A 6,684-nucleotide genomic window follows, 5' to 3' on the forward strand; every position below is an offset into this window, starting at 1 on the left:
AATCTATATGGATTAGCATTAAATGCGTCTGTGATCAGATTCCTCGACTAATTAGAACTTGATCGCGTTTATTACCTGCTTAGATACGCCATATTGATTAAAGTAAACAACGTAACAACCTATTTATAAAGTACAAATATCATGCTACTGTACACTCCAAATACAGTAGCATGATATTTGTACAATACAGTACAGTCCAAATGATCACGTATAAATTTTTATATTTACCACATTTATTTAATTAGACATATACTGCGATATCAACTGAACACACGTTTTTATTGTACGAAGCATCAACTTCATTCACTTTGGCGAGTCCCTAAAGAATATTCAACTTATTACATAGAACATCCATTGTAATAAAAATTGTAAATCAATATACAAATAGGGTAGTTTCATAGAATAAGTAAGATATAATATTCCATATATTTCCAAGAAAAAAAATAAAATTAATTATATCATGTTTTTAAATAGATTCACGCTGATTTATTGATTGATTTATTAATTATTATATTATGTATTCACCAAAAAATAATTATCCTAAAATATGATATATTCAAGTAGTTCAACAGTAAAATATATGCTTATATATTCAGCAGATTTTTTACATGACAGTTGTTTTTAATTTATTTTAAAAGCTCCATTTCATTGACCAACTATCATTTAAATTGATCCTCAAGTTGTATATTCAACCTTTTTATGGCTATTTTTTATTCAACCACTATAACCGAATGTACATATATTTGGAATATGCGCCTCTAAAAAGTACTGCACTCTGCGATTCCTTTTTAAAACCTAACAGTTTTTATAACGAGAAACTGGTTGAAGAGCAATCGAGATATATACGTAAATAAGCACCAAAATCACTTTAGTTCCTTTTTCTTCATAACCACTAACGTCACGGGCGAAACCCTTTTCTCCCGCTAAACTTGGTATTTGCATCGTTATCTTGGCCAGCAACCGAACTGGACACGAGCAAACTTCAAGTATGCAAATAGTAACCAATCGGAATTTTTCACTACAGAAATGCGAAGGAAAGATTGGCTTTTAGGACCTGCGACGAGTTGCTTTACCTTCTGGGATACTGGACATATGAAAATATTTTGTAGATTCTTTGAATAAAACATCTAAAATTAGACACGCCTTTATTATGTCGTGGGCAATAACGCATCGTACATTTTTTATCTTGAGGATTCGATGTTTCCCGAAAATAATTTTATATGGATATATGCTGTTTGGGATAATTAAAGAAACATTAATTGCACAATTATAAATTACAATATTTCTTCCATAAACTTTTCAATAAAATAACAACACGAATTTAAGAAAACAATTCACCGACCAAATTAACAATTAATTTGTAGTTCAGTTTAATTTAATTATCCTATATACCTAGACATCCTTATCTGCATAATGAAATTTATTATCTGACTCTCGTTCGCTGTTGAAATATTGATTAATTTACACATAGCGTATGTAATGTTATTTCGAAATTATCACGAATATTGCATGAAAAAACAAAAGTAGATAAAAAATAAAGATATACATGAAGTTTCTATATCTCTGATACCGACCTAAACGTTTGGTAAAAGTGGTTGGCAATTAAATGGTACCAGGTTCAGCCCTGTATATGTTTACACTGCATTGCACTTACGAGGTCTTGTTACATAATAATATCGTACGTGCAAGAATATGTGAAAACCTGCCACTACTATTCCAGATAGAAGCGATAGAATAAAATACGTAACATAAAAATACGTAAACTGTTCGATCTAACCTACAATTTAACCTAGACCCGACCTAATTTTCGCTACGAATAAAAATAACATACATTCAAATATGAAATCGTGTTATCAGTTCGCTGATAAGGTATATCGTGTAAATAGCACAAATAAGCAAAAAAATTCGGTTACGACGGAGATTCACTTAAATCACCCATCTTTCTCGTTTAAAGATACTTGAAAAATCGATAACTTGTGCTCTAGCCTAAGTAGCAAACGTGTTGTTACACACTACGTATGATATACAAACTATTAATTGCGCCACAATTCTAGTAGTATAATTTATGATATCCCATATTCGAGATTTCAAAGAATGAATGATCGCAAGCGTTTAAAGTCTTGAAAACCTATTAATCACGAACTATTAAAGCGAACTAGCAAGTAGCCAACTTCAATAAACGGAAAAGGTGCAATTGCTCACAACAATAAATTACGCGTCGCGAAATGATTTTGTTCCTTTTTATTTAACAAATTATATTATATTTATAAAAACTACCAGAGATGCACTTTATAATTAAACTATCTAATTAATTTAATAATTAATTATAATTAAATTAATTATTCGGAATTTGTAGGATTTTCTGAACGAGACATTGATTGGTAATAGGCAATTAAAAATCAGTAACTAAAATATCTCTATACGATCGTTTCACTCAAAAGCTTTCAAGACAATTCGGTTTTTACAGCAATTGTATTAGCATCGCGTACCAATGCAAAATATTAGTAATACTTTTATCTGCTTTTGTTCTTCTCATTTATTTTATCGTGCTACGAGTGGAAAACTTCAAAGATAGCCCACAAAACGAATAATCACAGTTTCTAAGTAATCAATCGCATACTGGCATATTTCTTGTCCATAACATGCAATTATTTATTGCGTCTATCTATCTTGTAGTTGTTTCCTTGATTGAAGAAAAAATTGGCAGCAATTAAAGGAAAATGTAACAAACATTGCTTTTTTTCGCACTACAATTAGCAATAAGCGTCAAATGAACGTGTTTCATATTAAATTCGTGGATCATACGATTTGCGTCACGTCTATCGCCGGAATAACTTCAAGATTTCCGGACCTAATATGCAAATTACACAAGTAATTTGATATACAAAAAACATTGAGAGAAACATTTTGCGCAGGACTGTAATTTAATAAGTAACATGTTACTTGTATTGTAAGTATTTAATGGCAAAAAGTCAAATCTTATCGAATTGTCAATCTCTTCAATAAGATAAATATTCATTCTGTATTCTCATCAAAAGTTACCCGAAATTCAAATCACTGGATTAATATTTATAGTATTAATATTGATAGAATAATACTGCCAAATAAATTATTATTTAAAATTATTTAAAATTATTTAAAATTCATGATTCCGTATTAAAATTCTTGTGGTATGATCGAAAGTAATCATCATTATCAGAAATCATAATCATTGTTACCTTGCGAGGATCTAAAAGAAAAATTAAACTGATTACGAAAGTTGTAAAATGTCATTCCTCTCCTAATATATGTACGTAATACATAAACATTAAGATAACGATATTAAGATAAGAATACTTCAATAATCCACTAAAATAATAAAGCGTACTGATTTATAAGTTTTCCTTTATAGATATGGTTATCAATTGTTCATTACTGTTCGTTTCATTGACCAAAAATTTCTTGTATCATCGTCCACCAATTAAAATCCACCGTTTTAAAAGACAAAAGGGTGCAAGATAGAATCAATATCGAAGATGTATAACAGAATGTAGTCCTTCGTCATTTGCTTCTATTATCGTTGCAATTCTAGAATACAGATAGAATTCGAGCTCTGGTAATCGTTAATGCTCGATTAATAAAACAATACGCAGAATTATGTACGTTCCAAAGCAATGCCGCTATCTATTTCGTTTATTCACAGAAACGTACCTTGATAACCGTATTAATTTCCGTAATATTTCCTATTGCCAGGGAATACAGACAAACGTATGGTGAATCGGTGTTATTCACGATACTATTATCTGAATTGTTAATTATTTTAGCCGAAAGTATCAATTACTTCTAAATTTAGAATGTTTTATAATATTAAACTGCATTAATCGTACATCAAGTTTTGCAAATAAAGGTAAACCAGTAAGATGTAAGGACAACAACCATTAAACTTGATCAAGGGAAAAGTAACTGTACAAAATGGAATGGAATAATGACGAATTATTGCTCCCCCCCCCCCACCTCGCGTACAATTTGCAGCCTGGTTGTGAATTGTAGTACAAGGTCTCAATCATATTACGAGTAAAAAAACATAATAACGCATTGAAAGCGGGAAGATACAGAAAAATATCAAGGAAACGGATGTTCGATCGATTTCCCATTCCTTCATATTAATGTGATTCTTAATTGAATGATAAAAACAGCCCGTTGCTTCTAGTTAGAATTAATTTCATCTCAAACGAAAAGAAGACGAACTAATGTAACAGGGTAGAAACAAAGAAGAACGTTGGTATCTAGAATTTTCGGTACATACAGTAAACGTATGGAAATTTTTATTGGAAGAGTTCAATTCGAAAGAAGCACGCTTGCTCGTGACTAATTATTAATCAAACGACGTTGGCTACTTTAATTTTTGGTTTCTTGTTTGATTATGATACATATATGCGCGCAAGGAATATTCAGTAAGCGAATGTACGCCACGGAGCTTCTATCGATCATCTTCTCAAATCAAGAAGTTTTCTAAGTAAATTGCAACGAGACAGACCGAAATAAACAATGACGATGCACAACACCTCAGATATTCCTATTTCAATAACTTCAAGAATTTCCACTTTTATCTTTGCTCCTTTCACGTATAGTCTTACGAACGTAGAATGCTCTTTGTCGAGATTTATGGCATACATTAACATTGATTCAAAGATTTAAAACGATTAACCTTTGATACCGATTCCCCTTAGATAGATTGGTAAATGATGTAATAAATGTAATTATTGAATAAACGTTGAATATATGTGTTACCAGGGTATCGAAGATTTAAAATTAAAGCTATTTTCCTCGAGCATTGGCGTGTCAGCTTATCTTCGTTTTCTTACTTACGATGCTATTGCTTTATCTGACGCGTAGAAACTTTTCTTTGGTACTGAACTTACAGTCTGCGTGATTTCTCTATCCAGAGCATAGATAGAAACTCTGACCCCAACCAGTATTGAAGAGGTGGAAATGTGACGATCACAAAAATATCTCCACCGAGTTCACGCATAGCCCATCATCGATTTATTTGTAGCTTATAATCATTGACGATTCTCGACTACCATTTCTCCTTTTTGCTATTCTCCTTTAATTTGTGGCTAACTCTTTTATTTTGTCTAATTTTAGCCTTTATCATTTACCATTACATAAAGTGTTTATATCCGTTAAGGTAAGCAAATGAATGAATTACTTCCAAGGAACCTAAACGTAAAAGAATTACACTCACTCTTGAATCATAAGTAGAATCGATTTCGTAATCTATACATTTCTACTAAGATTAAGATTCTTTCTTATGTACGAACATTCATGGAATGATTAACCTTGAAGTGCACGATGTATTACAGGTCCTTGACTTCAGGCATATATAAACTTGTTCGATCGTCTATTTCAAAATTTATCCATGGTGAAATACATATCCTACCACCTTTGTTTTAATCCTATCTTTTATATGTACATATATATATATATATATATATATATATATATATACACCATACGTAATTGGATACCAGCAACGAAACGACATTTAATTCTTACTGTATCCTTGAAATGTAATTATTGCTGATCATGTGCAAAGGACGCAAAAGATCTTCAAGTGTTACGTATTATTAATCATGTTTATTATTTCCTCCACTGCGATATTTAAATGTAATAATGTACGAATAAAAACTTGCGACTTTCATGTTGGTTAACGTAGTAATATAAAATAAATTATAATTATAATAGATTAATAATTATATGAGTTACTATAATAAGGTAGACAGAACAATGACACAATTCACGAAACTTTGCCTGCATGTACAAGGATACACAGCATTACACGCTGTTATAACCAGTTATGAGAGTGCTTTATTTCTTTCGTTAAAGAATTTAAGTATTCTGACATTCGTGCACGCTGTGGCGAAATTTTTTTGAAACTAAATCTTTGCAAATTAGCCCATAAAAGGTTAAACGAGTAACCAACTTGGACTGAAAGTTTTGTAATTCACATGAGATCATAGTCACAAATGACACGTATAATTGTAATCATTTATTTATTCGATCACGGGTCATAAACTTATATGAGTATGATTAATCAACTTGATCAACCGAAATGCATATATACACGCATAAGTGCATACAACATACAACAGCATAGATACGACAGACTATTCCTTTCGAAAACAGCCAAACACAATCTCATAGAAAGTTTAATATAAATCTAGTTTACCTGAATTTTTATTTTGTCTGAATTTTTTACAGCAAAAAATCCTTGTCTTTTATTATCAACATTCAATAATTCATTCCAAGTAACTGAATAAACAATTCAGCCACAGGACAGTGTCATGACTTATTTATGTAAATAGAAATTCCTTTATTCCTTGACGTTGATGAATGTCTTCGTTACAACGTGTGGCAGTACTTTAAACTAGATTATAAAAAAGGTATGTCCACAGTTGATTATTGACGTATACATGTAGATATCATTTACATCTGATAGCGTGAATTTGCAGAAATCTGATCAATAAAAACTTTTACCGCGACGCTATACATCATTATACACCCTGTAAACATATTAATCATTCGATCGAGAAAAAATTCCTATACGAAACGGTTGTTGTCGTTTAGGAATCCGACGAGCGGAAAGATTCTTTCGAATCTCATCTTTATGAATCCTTAATCGAAAAGAAGCCAGTGGAATTT

Source organism: Bombus vancouverensis, chromosome 10 (assembly GCF_051014615.1).
Source record: "Bombus vancouverensis nearcticus chromosome 10, iyBomVanc1_principal, whole genome shotgun sequence".
Taxonomy (NCBI): Eukaryota; Metazoa; Arthropoda; class Insecta; order Hymenoptera; family Apidae; genus Bombus; species Bombus vancouverensis.